Source organism: Sander lucioperca, chromosome 5, assembly GCF_008315115.2.
Source record: "Sander lucioperca isolate FBNREF2018 chromosome 5, SLUC_FBN_1.2, whole genome shotgun sequence".
NCBI classification, from domain to species: domain Eukaryota; kingdom Metazoa; phylum Chordata; class Actinopteri; order Perciformes; family Percidae; genus Sander; species Sander lucioperca.
The window spans coordinates 29,001,466-29,017,205 of record NC_050177.1 but is presented as its reverse complement, the minus strand read 5'-3'; the positions used below and the strand labels follow the sequence as shown (position 1 = coordinate 29,017,205).

The following is a 15,740-nucleotide window of genomic DNA, read 5'->3' as shown; positions in this document are numbered from 1 at the left end:
AAACAGTTGCACGTCTCTCATTGTAGTTTCTCCTGTGCAGTGATGCTCTTTGTTTTCACGGTTAGAAATGAATAAGTGTGATTCATCCTGAGACTTTTGGATGCATTGATTACAAATATCCTGCCTCGTGTTAAGTACTGAGATTCAGTACCTCCTCCACCACTGGTTAGGTTTAAAAAAAGATCATGTGCCAAGTTCAGCCCCGACAAAACGTAGAAACACGTTTCATTAAACTGAATAAAAATCCTATGTTTGTTCGACCCATCCCGTACATCGATTTTGACGCTCTTACACTCGTCATTTTAAGTCATGCTTTGCCCCCGTCATAATCACCACAGCCACTAGAGAGCGCTGCCATTTTCAACATAAATATGAGTCGTTCTTGCTGGTTGAAGAAACAACGTTTGTTGGCTGTTTTTTCAGAGGACAGTTTGCTCAGACTGTCCTCTGAGCAATTAAAATAATCAACAATAAGTTAATTTCTTTAGATATATCATTTCCATACTTTTTTTGCATGTTTTTAGGTTGAAGTGAGTCCCACTCCTGAACACAGCGTTTACATCCCAGCCTTGGCTCTCCAGAGGAGTAGAGGATTTGCCCCTGACAGGGATGGACTGCTGGTGTGGCCACTGTGATCAACAGCACTTTATTCCAGGTCAGTCACATTTGAGCCACAGACTATTAACTCCTCCTCAGCTGCAACTAAAGGCGCTGACACACCGGGCTGATAATCGGCCGTCGGACCGTCTGGCGAGGTCGGTGACTCGAGTCTGGTCGGTGTGTTCCGTGCCGTCATCCGTCCGAGGGGCCGTCGGCCTTCATTTTGGCCGATTTGACATGTATAATCAGCGGGGCGGGCACTGCCGGCAGTCAGACTCAATGACCCATCTGATTGGTGGAGAGCTAACCAGGAAATGATGAGCGTGACTAGAGTCTCTCAAAATCTGATGAAGATCTTTTAAACTGACCTTTGTTGATCTGAAATGAAGACAGATTCAGCAACTGCACGGCCTATTTCTCTCTTCAAATGTTTTCAGAAACACGTTTCGGTGAACTATTTTAGTACAATATGAGATCGTATTCTGAACAAGCCGCCATTGAATTTCCGGAGAAACCAGACCCACGTGGCGCGTTCGTCCAATCAGCTGCCGGTTTTCATTTTTGGGCGACAATACAGATTAGCGCCGCCTGCTGTTATGGAGACGTATTACGTCTCGTCTCTTCGGTGTTCTGAGGAACTTTTTGGACTTTTTGGAGACTGATCACACACACACACACACACACACAGAAGATCTTCAGCTCTAAGCCAGTCTTTTTGCTACCAAATTAAAAGAGGAACTCATATGTAAACATCATATTGTATGTATGTGTGTGTGTGTGTGTGTGTGTGTGTGTGTGTGTGTGTGTGTGTGTGTGTGTGTGTGTTTTTAGGTAGCTGGAGCACAGAGGGCTGTGATACCGATGACAGCGGAGATGAATTTATTTGCAGCTGCTACCACATGGGCTTCTTTGCTGTGCTTGTGGTAAAATTAACACACACACAACAGCTAGCTAGCTCATGTGATCTTACCTAGCTACTGATCATGTGATCTTACCTAGCTACTGATCATGTGATCTTACCTAGCTACTGATCATGTGATCTTACCTAGCTACTGATCATGTGATCTTACCTAGCTACTGAGCATGTGTGACTGCCAACAAAGATGTTACAGCAGTGAGAGGTCTCACTCTGTAGCTAAAACAGAGACCTGAACACAGGGTGAAAAGAGGAGCTGCAGCAATGTGCAGTACAACTAAAATATAAAATTAAACCATGTAAACCTATTCTGGTACAACCTCTAAATACAATTATGAACCTGAAAATGAGCAGAATATGAGCACTTTAAATTGAATGTGTATTGTCTCTTTTCCCGGCCAGAACCCTGCGTTATCAGTGAGAGAAAGTGATGCTGTCAACCTGAGCTACATCACCTGCACTGGATCAGCGCTCTCCATCTTCTTCACAGTCATCAGCTTGATCCTCTATATATGTCTACAGTGAGTTTTAAAGTCTGACTTCAAATTATTATTCCCATAAGTCTGGGATGAATTATATGAAAAGATTCCTGTAATGATAGTCTAACAGAGATGATGACATTATGACTTCCTGTCATGGAACTGAAGCATTACGTGTTGTGTTATATATGTGTTATTATTGGATTATTTCACACGTTTATCTCTACTCAATATGAGGTTCAGTTATCTCGTTGAAGATCCTGAAGCATTAACTGATGTAATTTGACTATGTAATCACACTGTATGGATACTTTATTTGTTCCGGGGGGGTATTCATGTCATCGCAGCAGTACACAAACACAAATGAATACAATGTGCAAACTGCTGTAAGGTGTGCAAAATGGATGTAATTATGGGTTACAAGCTCAACAGATCTATTCCACTTTGCCAGTGGGTGAGTTACATAGAGTTAATGTTAGAGTTAGTGTTAGTTAGTTAGAGTCCTTGACGCTAATGTCTGATTATTCCACGTTTCATTATGATATTTTGTGATAACATTCTGAATCTGCAGCGTTCTCTGTCAGGTAAATACAGTAGGCCTATACAATGGCCTACTCCCTGTCTCCCAAGTAGCCACAAACAATTATTTGTTTGAATGTCAGAAAAACTTATTTATTTTACATTAAAAAGAAAATATATAGATATAGGTAAATTATACAAGGCTTCAGGGTGTACTACCACCAAAATAACCAACAAAAAAACAATTCTATCTAGAAGCTAAGAAATTAACCTAACAAACAAAATGGCAAAAAGAATGACAAAAGACTTACCTACCTAACTAATTAAACAGGAGAAAACAGGATTAACACACCTGGCAGTCCACCCTTACTACTCAAAAGAAACGATACCTAATCTAAAACAAGGTTGAACAAACTCTTCCTAACCACAGCCGTCCCGTTGTTGTGGCCGGAGTGTGGCGTTTAATTTCCCTGTTGTGGCGTTTCATGTCCCCGTTGTTGCGTCCCCGAGAGCAGTCCAGTGTCATGGCAGTTCGTGAAATGGTCACGTTCAAAAATCGTGACCTGTACACGAAATAAACAAGAAAATCGTGTCCTGTACACAAATCAATAAATCAAAATAACGTGACCATTTCACGAACTGGCGTGAGACCGGGTTGGCACACTGCATCAGTCCGAGAAAAATTAAGATCTACCATCCAGTTAAAGTGCCAGTGCGGAATTAAAGTGCCTGTGATGTGCTTGGTCATTATACAGTCTGATCGCTGTAGGCACAAATGATTTATTGTACCTTTCTGTTCTAATTCTCTGTTGTAAAATTCTACCAGTTGACCTATTGCTTCTCATAAATTTATGGTGAAGAGGGTGAGTAGGGTCATTAAGGATTTGGTCAGTCTTTTTTAAAATAAGCTCATTGTACAACTGAGCTGCCGACACCTGATCAATACCGATGATCCTACTGGCCATCTTGATCAATCGCTGCAATTTCTTTTGGTCCTTAACATGCATGTTACCAAACACACAGATAAGGCCAAAAGACAGAACACTCTGGAGGATACTTTTGTAAAACATTACAAGGATGTGTCTGTCTAATCTAAAAGTGTTTAGTTTCCTAAGGAAAAACATCCGCTGGTGCATTTTCTTAGTTTTATTCAGTGCACATACATTAAAAGTTAATTTAGAGTCAATTTCAACTCCCAGATATTTGTAGGTTGAGACTCTCTCTACTAGTTCACCATTGATCTTAGAGGGGGGGGCTGTAATTCTATTTTTGTTCAAATCTATGACCATCTCTTTTGTTTTCTTCACATTTATTTCAAGGAAATTATCAGAACACCACTGAGTAAAACCCTGTAATTCCCTCTGGAATTCATTCACAGAAGAAATGTCAGATTTTAAAAAACCAACCAGTGCTGTGTCGTCAGCGTATTTAAAATAAGTGTGGGCTGAAGAGGATGCTTGACAGTTATTGGTGTACAATGTATATAAAATAGGTGACAGAACGCACCCTTGTGGTGCCCCTGTGTTTATAGTTTTTGAGGATGATATACATGAGTTAAATCTGACTTGCTGACTGCGGTTTGTCAAGAAGTCATAAATCCATGAGATTTACTCCCAAATGCACCAATTTTCTCACCAGAAGGTGGGGTTGGATTGTGTTAAAAGCGCTGCTGAAGTCAATGAACACAATCTTGACCAGGCTCTTAGCATACTCAAGGTGCTCCTGAGTGCTGTTAATCAAAGATAGCAGCACGTCCTCAACACCTCTCTCTGCCCGATAAGCGAATTGATTTTGGTCTAAAAGAGGTGAAACCTCATGGAGAAGTTGTTTTAAAATTATTTTTTCAAAACATTTCATAACTGTAGATGTAAGGGCAACAGGGCGCAGGTCATTGAGTTCCTTAGGTCTATTGTTTTTAGGCACAGGCACTATTAGGGATTTTTTCCATAAACTGGGAACAACACCAGTATCTAGTGACAGCTGAAACAACCTGTGGAAGGGCTGTGCCAGCTGATCAGCACACACCTTTAGTGTCCTGCAGCTGATACCATCAGGTCCACAAGTTTTACGGGGATTTACACGTCTAAAATAAGATTTGACATCATCCGTAGAGATGTCAATATCCACACCTTTCATGTCTCTTACTGCTGTGATGGCGTCATTCTGTTCTGCTTTAAAATCATGTGTGTCAAATCTACAGTAAAAATCGTTTAATTGATTTGCCATGTTAAAGTCATTCTCTGTTACCATAGGGTGCTTCTTGGGCTTGTATCCTGTAATAGATTGGACTCCCTGCCAGGCTCTCCTAACATCATTTTTGAAAAAGCTTTCTAACTTATGTTTGTATGCTGCTTTGCAGTCATTGATCTTGCTTTTAATCTTTTTCTGCACTATCCTTTTCTCTTCTCTACTTCCTCCTGATTTAAACAGGTGTTTTTTCTCATTAAGGAGTTGCTTTAACTCTGGAGTGACACAGGGCTTGTTATTTGGAAACATCTTAATAGTCTTTCGGGGGATGATTGTGTCCTCACAGAATTGTACATACCCCGAAATAGCAAACGCTGCGTCATTGACGTTGTCAGTCCCGTCAGTAACTACATTCCAGTCTGTGCGCTCCAGGCAGTCCTGAAGAGCCTCAGTCGCAGCAGCAGACCAGCATTTGACCTCGACCTTTTTCGCTTTCTCACGCCGTAGTCGGGACACATAGGAAGGCATCAGCTTAATTATATTATGGTCCGAGTTCCCTAAACCAGGCTGAGCCTTAGAATAAAAAGCATCCTGGATGTTTCCATAGCAATGGTCTAGGCAAGCTTCATTACGCGTAGAACAGGTGACATATTGTTGGTACGTAGGTAAATGTTCCTTTAGACTGCATAAGTTGAAGTCACCCATCACAAAATTAGCTGCGTCGGGGGCCTCCTCCTCCGCTTTAGCTACAAGTTCCTGAATCGTAGTTGCAGCGGCCGATGTATCGGCGGAGGGCGCAATATACACAACAAACAGTCTGATTTGGTGTATTCCCTAGGCAGGTGATATGGCCTTAGGCAGAGCGCTAGAAGTTCAATGTCCTTCGTGCAGATCTGATGCTTCATCGTAATATGACCAGGGTTACAATATTTATTGTTGATAAACACACACACACCTCCACCTTTCCTTTTCCCGGAGTTCAGGTTGCGGTCCATCCTCACCAGTGTATAGCCCTCTAGGTCGACCAACGAGTCAGGGTCCACCTCAGTGAGCCAGCTTTCTGTCAAGCAAATAAGGCAGGATTGCCGGTAGTCGCTGAGGTGCTGAGTACAGGCCCGCAGCTCCTCTGCCTTATTCCTTAGGCTTTGGACATTGCCGAGCATAACAGATGGAAGTGATTGTCTGTAGGGTTGTCTTTTCACTCGTTCCCGTATTCCTCCTTTCCTGCCGCGTTTCCTTGCTTTGGGGTTGTTACCCCTGACACATTCAGATGGAAGCAGCGATGAAAACGCGTTGCAGGGGATTTAAGGTTTAACAGAAAGTCTCGTGTGTAGGTGATTCGGGCTTCCAGGTAGTTGTACCCGGCGGCTTGTTTAGCATGATTAGTTAAAAAAGTGATCAAGATCACCAGCAGGATGGCTGGGTTCAGCTTCATTCTGAACCCTGAACGATCATCTGTGTAAAAACTTAATTAAGTCGTCGATATTCCGACGGATAATAAAACAATTATTAAACAAACAAAACGCAGCTGACAGGACATGCAGAAGACCGTGTCGCCGCTCGCGCATGCGCCATAAATGATCATCAGATATTTTACCTCTTTTTACGGTTTTAATTTTAAAATGACTTGGTAGCAGAGGGCCCCGTGATGAAGCTCCGCCCCTGAGTTCATTATTTACACATCCAGCAGTTTCGAAAGAATATTAGTATTAATAGTATACATTGTCATATATCTGTCCACCTGATTAACACGTCCTCATACCTAAACAACAATATAGGTTGATTTAGACTCCCAAAACAAAATGTATCACCTTTCTATTATATAGCGCTTTTCTACTCAAAGCACTTTTACATAGTACAGGAACCATTCACCATTCTCACACATTCATACACTGTGGCCAAGGCTGGAGCAGGACATGGGTAAAGTGCATTTCTCCGGTCAGAGTAATATCTTGTGCATCTCTTTTACAGACTGTACCATAATACCTGATGGAGATGCCGGGGATTGAACCCGGGACCTCATACATGCAAAGCATGCGCTCTACCACTGAGCTACATCCCCTAGTTACTGCAGCACTGGAGCAGTTTAAGGCTGTGGTCAAGTGACTCTTCTATTGAACGTATCAGGCACCATTTTAATCACGTAGTCAACGTTGTGAAACTAGTTAAGATTAGGCAACAACTGTCTGGTTGGGACGGTGTATAGTAATATATCTGCTCTCTTGAAATATGCTGCTTGGAACTCAGAAAAATAGCCCAATTAAAATAACCTGTGCAGCTCAAATGGAGTTGGACTATTCATGACGAAAAAGCCTTCAACTATTATTCATTTTGAAATGTGAGAATATTACTACATACAGTCCCATATATTATTAGGGTATACAGTCCTATAGTCATGTTTTTTACATTGTATTATGCATCATTTTTGCTTTTCGTAAACTATAAAATGAGGTGTAATGTCATTTAAATTAGGTTTATTGACAATAAAAAAAGTAAAAATACAAAAAGTGTTAAAAAGAGCAACAAAATGGAATCCATTAAATTAAATTAGGTCCCTACATCAATTGTGTGTTAACTGGCCATTTCATTTACTGAAATCATGAAGAGCTTTCAACCTGCAACAGATCTTTTGTCCACTTGGGGGGGCAGCAGAAACAAGTTGTAAACTGACATATTTTTATACATTTTATGGCAAACCTGTTGGCAAACAGTTCAGTCAGTAGCAGAGATAGCGTGGGTACGTGGGTGGGTGGGTGTGTGGGTGCGTGGGTGCAGCCACCCCAGGGCCCCGTGCCAATTTGGGGCCCCTCAAATGCCGCCGATCTTGCGTCACTTGAGGAGAACGGGGCCCAAAGTGACACATTGCAGATTATTAGCTGAAAGAAGCTAATTACTGCACCTGATCTCATGTTATGATAATCCAGCTCTGCTTATCAAACATATATATAATAGTGCCATGTCAGTTATATAGGGTGGTACTGATTGAGTGCATCTCTGTCCATCAGCTGTCTCTGTCCATCAGCTCTCTCTGTCCATCAGCTGTCCATCAGCTGTCTCTGTCAGTCAGATGTCTCTGTCCATCAGCTGTCTCTGTCCGTCAGCTGTCTCTGTCCATTAGCTGTCCATCAGCTGTCTCTGTCCGTCAGCTGTCTCTGTCCATCAGCTGTCTCTGTCCATCAGCTGTCTCTGTCCTTCAGCTGTCTCTGTCCATCAGCTGTCTCTGTCCGTCAGCTATCCATCAGCTGTCTCTGTCCATCAGCTGTCTCTGTCCGTCAGCTGTCTCTGTCCATCATCTGTCTCTGTCCATCATCTGTCTCTGTCCATCAGCTGTTTCTGTCCATCAGCTGTCTCTGTCCATCAGCTGTTTCTGTCCATCAGCTGTCTCTGTCCATCAGCTGTCTCTGTCCATCAGCTGTCTCTGTCCGTCAGCTGTCCATCATCTGTCTCTGTCCATCATCTGTCTCTGTCCATCATCTGTCTCTGTCCATCAGCTGTTTCTGTCCATCAGCTGTCTCTGTCCATCAGCTGTTTCTGTCCATCAGCTGTCTCTGTCCATCAGCTGTCCATCAGCTGTCTCTGTCCATCAGCTGTCTCTGTCCGTCAGCTGTCTCTGTCCATCAGCTGTTTCTGTCCATCAGCTGTCTCTGTCCATCAGCTGTCTCTGTCCGTCAGCTGTCTCTGTCCATCATCTGTCTCTGTCCATCAGCTGTCTCTGTCCATCATCTGTCTCTGTCCATCAGCTGTTTCTGTCCATCAGCTGTCTCTGCCCATCAGCTGTTTCTGTCCATCAGCTGTCTCTGTCCATCAGCTGTTTCTGTCCATCAGCTGTTTCTGTCCATCAGCTGTCTCTGCCCATCAGCTGTTTCTGTCCATCAGCTGTTTCTGTCCATCAGCTGTCTCTGCCCATCAGCTGTTTCTGTCCATCAGCTGTCTCTGTCCATCAGCTGTTTCTGTCCATCAGCTGTTTCTGTCCATCAGTTGTCTCTGTCCATCAGCTGTCTCTGTCCATCATCAGCTGTTTCTGTCCATCAGCTGTCTCTGTCCATCATCAGCTGTTTCTGTCCATCAGCTGTCTCTGTCCATCATCATCTGTCTCTGTCCATCATCAGCTGTCTCTGTCCATCATCAGCTGTCTCTGTCCGTGGTGCTGAAACATTTCTACTTGACCGGCAAACTTCTTTCTTTGTTCGTCAACACAAACTTGTTAAATGTGTCTTTTCTTTGTGATTTATTTGACTTATAAGCTGACTTGGCTCAACAAGTGACCCATTATAACATGCATTCATCAGATATTTTACCTCTTTTTACGGTTTTAATTTTAAAATGACTTGGTAGCAGAGGGCCCCATGATGAAGCTCCGCCCCTGAGTTCATTATTTACACATCCAGCAGATTTGAAAGAATATTAGTATTAATAGTTTACAATGTCATATATCTGTCCACCTGATTAACACGTCCTCATACCTAAACAACAATATAGGTTGATTTAGACTCCCAAAACAACATATATCACCTTTCTATTATATAGCGCTTTTCTACTCAAAGCACTTTTACATAGTACAGGAACCATTCACCATTCTCAGACATTCATACACTGTGGCCGAGGCTGCAGCAGGACATGGGTAAAGTGTACAGAGATGATGGACGCTTGTTAAGTTAGTCTTCCACGTTGTTGCATTATTTCATTTCTTCTGTCAGAGTGATATCTTGTGCAGCTCTTTTACAGACTGTACCATAATACCTGATGGAGATGCCGGGGATTGAACCCGGGACCTCATACATGCGAAGCATGCGCTCTACCACTGAGCTACATCCCCTCGTTACTGCAGCACTGGAGCAGTTTAAGGCTGTGGTCAAGTGACTCTTCTAGTGAACGTATCAGGCACCATTTTAATCACGTAGTCAACGTTGTGAAACTAGTTAAGAGTAGGCAACAACAATACTTACCGGCAATTTCCACTGGATGCGGTCCCGTCTGCGTCCCTACTCCGTCCCAGTTCCGTCAGTCCGCAGCCCTCCGGAGCAGATACGCAGAGCTTCTATTTTTGACCGATGACGGAGAGCTCCGCAGCAACTCAGCACAATTCAGATTGTGCGGGACAGGAAGTCGAGCACAGAAACAAAATAAAACATCCGGATACTTTTCAAAATAAAATACACCGTACTCACGGCAGGTCATATTTACCTGCACTACACCTTGAAAACACAGCTCAGAGTAGTTTCCCCTCTACTCCTCTGGATGGAAACAAACTGTTGTTGGTTTTGTGGTTCTGTTTATAGAAACTACATCCTGTTATATCGCACAAACATACGTGAATTCGCAAGATCTCGTGGTTGGCTGGCCGCAGCCGTTAAGCAACAAATCCGGACCTGGTGGGTATTGACGGACGGCGGAGCACGCAGCCGTTCCGCAGCGGAGCCGGTCCGCAGACGTTCCGCATCCTGTGGAAATCCAAATATATAATATTATATTACACTTTCCAGTAAAAGTTCCCCGTTAGGAAAAAGATGTTGTCTGTACCGTTACCTGTTGGGACACAGATGTTGTCCGTACCGTTACCTGTTGGGACACAGATGTTGTCCATACCGTTACCTGTTGGGACACAGATGTTGTCCGTACCGTTACCTGCTGGGACACAGATGTTGTCCGTACCGTTACCTGTTGGGACACAGATGTTGTCCGTACCGTTACCTGCTGGGACACAGATGTTGTCCGTACCGTTACCTGCTGGGACACAGATGTTGTCCGTACCGTTACCTGTTGGGACACAGATGTTGTCCGTACCGTTACCTGTTGGGACACAGATGTTGTCCGTACCGTTACCTGCTGGGACACAGATGTTGTCCGTACAGTCTCTGGTTCTGGCTCTGACCACGGGACAGCTCGCTTCAACGCAGCGTAATAACTCCTGAAAATAATAATAATTATTTAATAAAGTAATGTCCATCTCGCAAAACGTCTCGGTCTCTGCAGTCATCTCAACCATCGAATTCCAGAAACAGGAAATAACACTCATGGACATTTTTTTCACTGCCGAAATGTTTCGCGGTGTTGGTGAATTCTCACAAAAATAAACACCATTAAATGTTGTGTTAAAATGTGCTGTAACTCACATTACTGATAATATTACAGAAATGTAATTTGTAATGCATTACATTGTAATTCAGCCCTGGCACTGTAGCCACACCAGCCCACATTACCACGCCCATGCAGCCCCCCCACGGACACGTGCATTCACTAATTACATTTGTGTAATTAAAAAAAAAAAAAAAAATGTTAAACATTTAATGTAAGTAACAGGCAAACAATGCTTACTACTTTTTAAAGAGCACACGTTTATAACAAATTTACACATGCTGCCTATTTATGCCGTTTGTATGCTGTCATTCTCTACAGTATGTTGTTCTTTGCTGTCACTGTCTGTTTGATTGTCCATATTTCTCTCTGTTGACACTGTACATTTTGTCTGTGTGTGTGTTCTCCATCTTTTCAACTTTTTTAACTGTCTAAGTCTGCAACAAAAATATGTTTTATATGGCTGTCTGTGATTATACTTCAGGGTTTTTCCTTGCTCAGAATTTGGGGGAACACATAAAGCAGGGTGGGTCTGGGAAGATATATATATATACATATATAAAATCAAAATGACAGATATGATTTTGATAATTAACTCCTCCCTGTGGTTTTCACAGCCAATACATTTGAACTGTAATCACCCAATAAGTTAAGAAGGAGGTCAGGCCACACTAATCAATCACGGATCTCCTTTGCTGTTTGAGTATTCTAAAGAAAATACATATTCATTAACAATAGTATTCACATTGGGTGTTATTTTAGTTTTTATTTATTATTTCTACATATCATTATATGTTTTACTATGTGAACTAGAGTATAGTTATATAATTTAAAAAGCATGTATTAGTTCTTGTTGACTGAGCTAAAGCAGTTTGCCTGCTGTTGCTCTATCATTCCTGAGGGTGGCAGCAGAGGACAATATATAAATTATTCCCTCTAATAAACTACGGTCACATAAAAAATGGGATTATCAGATTTGTTTTTCTAAAGTATCCGTTCTAGTTTTTGTTGAACTGTTGGACATTGTTGTTGTGACATTATTGTAAAAGGTACACAGTCATTTTAATCTATTTTATTTCAATTGAAATGTTATTTTATTGTAAGATTACAACATGAGCACAAACTAAACCCTGCAATTTGAAGTTTTTGAATCCAACAAAGTAACCTACAGCAACATATGATTTTCATGATGTGGTGGAAGCGAGCCATCTATTTATCTTCCTGAACTGAATGGTTGTGTCCCGTTACAGAATAAAATACTTCCAAATGCCCAAAATCCATCTTGACTCCTGAGTCATATATGAGTCAGTCCAAAGGTTAACAGAGTGGTCAAATTACTACAACAGGTGTAAATATGTCTGATCATAGACTATATTATATTATATATAATATATTATATTATATTATAGATATTATATACATATATACAGTCTATGGTTTGGATGTTATTAAACGTAACACTAAAATAATTAGAAAAAGATCCTGAACATCAAACAAGTAGAGAGTACTTGATGAATCCCCATATTGGAGTTCACAGACTTTAAAAGTTAAACAGAAAGACCTCAAACACATCACAGCAACTTCATGTTTTTATTGTGAAAACTCAGACAAAACTCAAAACTAAACATGACACAAGTCAACGTCATTTCTACAATTTCATGATCACATGTTTGATGAATGATTGTTATTATTATTATTATTATTATTATTGATTATCAATCATTCAGAATTATTTTATACAAAGTTCATTCATTAGTTCATAACAATAACCTGAAATATTTCTGTAAGTGTGATCTTGTACAGACTCAACTGATCAGCAGTGAGAAACAGGAGGAGACTCTCCGTCCTACACAGGACACAGAGACACTGAGGAACCAGGAGACCAGAACCTGAACGTGAGCGTGGGATATATATGTATATATATTTAATATATATATATTGTATATTCATGTCATTGTTATCCTAAGGAAAATAATTTGCCAGGAACGTGCTGTTTATTCAAAGATAGAGCTTTATTAACACAAAACACAAACACAATCAGAAAAAACTATGTATAAAGCATAGGAGACACACAGCACACACAACAAATATCCCACAGCCTATCCTATCCTACAGCACCGTCAACCCCTAACCCGCGGCCGCCTCGGAGCTGTTGACTGGCAGCATTCTGTCTGAATTCGGTCCATTTTGCAGACGTCTGTGGTGCTCTGCCCTGTATTTCAGATCATCAGGTCTATAGTGGCGCACTTCCAAATGTCCACCTCACCCACAGCCAGCACACTCTGTCTCGCTTCCAGCAGCTGTAAAATCAATCAACAAAGACAATCAGTACTGTGCGATATACTGCGTATAGACACAACACATCTATGAATGCACCTGAAAAATATTCACATTAACCAAAAACAGATCTAATCTATTCTTACCCTCTTTTCTTCTCGACCGACTCCGAGCTGAACTGGTCACAGCTTCTGCCCGCGATGCCAGATCTGGTTGTTTCTACCTGAAGCTCCTGCGTACTGTCTCGTAATAAGTCTTACAGGCAGCTGGTAAACAATTAAATGAGAGTGGTATGAATAAAAAAAAAACATAAGTCACAGTACAATTAAACAAGGAAGGATGAAACAGTAAACATTACTTACACACAATGGCGTCATTATCAGCATCATGTAAATCTGGACTTTCAGACATAGCTCCGAGCAAATAGGTCACGGCCTCGTTATGAGACGAGGTTAGTCTGTAAAATAATGTACTGTTAAGATCGGTATCTATTAATGTATCTATGTCCTTATACAGCAGAATGAATGAAATTCATTCAATGAAAGCATATTCTTTAACTCTTACCCTTGCTCCGGTTCGTAGCGCCTGCTACAATTTATCTCCGAGTTGTGAAGACGGCGTACTGCTTCCTGTAAATTACAAGACCAAAAAAATACACTTTTATAAAGCAACTGACACGCTTAGCTCTGCTGATGAATGGCGCTGAAAGCAGCCAGGCACACAGCGTGCATGGTGGGGTTTAAAACATTAATGCCAAAGTCTAAGTAGCCTCTTTAACATCCAAATCCAGTCATTGTACTTCTCAAGAGTTACTAAACAGTACAGATTAGCTTGTCGTTTCATTAATAATCATATACTTATTTTGTCTTTACCTTCTCTGTGGGCGCATCTTTACGGAGCCCCGGGGGCAACATGGAGGAGAAACAAAATGCTCCGTACGTCTTGAACAACTCTGTGTGTTTCCACGTGAAGTCTGACAGAGTGTACAGACAACTCTTTTACCAGTTGGTCTGAAATACTCCCATACTTTGGAAGCTTTTGCTCTAACTCTGGGACTCATCTCCCTCCGCTATTTTTCAAATCAAGGCAGTGAAGGCGGGGTAGAGTGATAGAGAAAGACAAAGAGGAGCAGATTAACCAGCAGGGTGCAAACAGCGCACACACTGGTGTGGAGGTGAATTACAGTGAGTTTTAATGGAATACTGGGAAAGTTTAAAGCGGCCATATTCTGCTCTTTTTCAGGTTCATAATTGTATTTTAAGGTTGTACCAGAATAGGTTTACATGGTTTAATTTTCTAAAAACACCATATTGTTGTTGTACTGCACCGCTCTCTCTCACTGCTGCAGATCCTCTTTTCAGCTGGTCTCTGTTTTAGCTACAGAGTGAGACCTCTTTTCTTCTTCTTCTTCTGTAATATCTTTGATTGCACTGCACATGCCCAGTAGCTCAGATGTAGCTCATGTCAGCTAGCTAGCTCCATAGACAGTAAAAGAAAGGCTGTTTCTACAACTTCGGTCAGTTACAAGGCAGGATTAGCTGGGAGACTTCTAAATGAGGGCGCACATGGAAGTAGTTCTTTTGTAGATTATGGTGAACTTGTGTGTGTTGTAGCAGTGCTTTGCTATTGAGAACGAGGTAGCATGCTAGCGCTAACGCTATGAGCTAATGGTTGCGGTTAGCCAGCTCGTTTTGGCTAGTGACGTCACAAGCCATGCCGATTTTGACCAGCTCACCCAGAGACTGAAGGCAGGACACATTCAGAGACCGTATCTCACTCTGTTTTTTTTTTTCAAAGTTTGTATGTGTGTGGAAGCACCAGAGACACAACATAACCCAGAAAAAGTGTTTTTTTAATAATATGAACACTTTAATAACAATTGGACAATTGAAGTCCAGATTATGAGGCCATTTCAGCAGAGCCAACAGCTTCATATGCCATGGACATGTGAATATGGTGCTGAATTTGCCAGTATTTTAAGAAGACAAATGGTTGGGACTTTGTCATGCAATGACAAAGCTGATATGCTTTATGTGAAGCACAGTGTTTTGGTGTCAGCAGAAAAACAAAAAAAAAACTGTACACTGGTGCCTCTGTCTCCATTCCACCAGACAATCTTGGATGAGCAAGACCTAAGAAAGGTCACTGTAGTCATGTCACTATGCACAGTGGATGAGCTCTAGGAGACTGTGAATGAATCATGGAATGCACATTTTACCTTTGTGGCAAAGCCTGATAAAAACTAATTGTTGAAATAAATTGTTTTGTGTATACTTTCATTAAATAAATCAATTCAAGCTAAAATTGAAGAGTCTACAATTAGACTATACTGAGCCTGATCTATTTTAAGAGATTTTCTTAAAATTAAGTTAATACCTTTTAGAAAAATGTCACCTGGGGTAAAGCTCCCCTGCTGCTACCCAGATTTGCATTTGTATAGCTCATAGCATTTTCATTTACATGTTAAAGCCTCCCCTAGAATTAGTGGGAGGGGGGTTCATGGGGGGACAACTGCCAAGCAAGGCCCACGTCAATTTCCGACAATTCACGGCAGTCTGTAAATTGCCGTGTACAGTCGAAAACCTGAAGTTCCACGACAATCTACAGTGCCGCTTACTGTAGAAAATCCCACTTTTTATGCAGTGAAAGGATCCGAGTGAGACACTAAACCCAGTATCTCACCAAAT

The 15,740-nt window shown here is 41.6% G+C and overlaps 1 long non-coding RNA gene and 2 other non-coding genes across 4 annotated transcripts; all 3 read right to left on the bottom strand.

The window, feature by feature from the left end:
* Positions 1-6,691: 6,691 nt before the first annotated feature.
* trnaa-ugc lies at positions 6,692-6,763 on the bottom strand. The gene has a single exon. It is a non-coding gene; the product is annotated as a tRNA-Ala (tRNA).
* A 2,682-nt stretch (positions 6,764-9,445) lies between these two features.
* trnaa-cgc lies at positions 9,446-9,517 on the bottom strand. The gene has a single exon. It is a non-coding gene; the product is annotated as a tRNA-Ala (tRNA).
* Positions 9,518-12,767: 3,250 nt separating this feature from the next.
* Positions 12,768-13,776, bottom strand: LOC116034432. Of its 2 annotated transcripts, none has more exons than XR_004101087.1 (4): positions 13,618-13,776; positions 13,416-13,510; positions 13,200-13,319; positions 12,768-13,076 (listed from the first exon to the last, which is right to left on the bottom strand). It is a non-coding gene; the product is annotated as an uncharacterized LOC116034432 (long non-coding RNA). The 2 variants fall into 2 exon arrangements; XR_004101088.1 differs by having other exon boundaries at positions 13,416-13,488.
* Between the last annotated feature and the right edge of the window lie 1,964 nt (positions 13,777-15,740).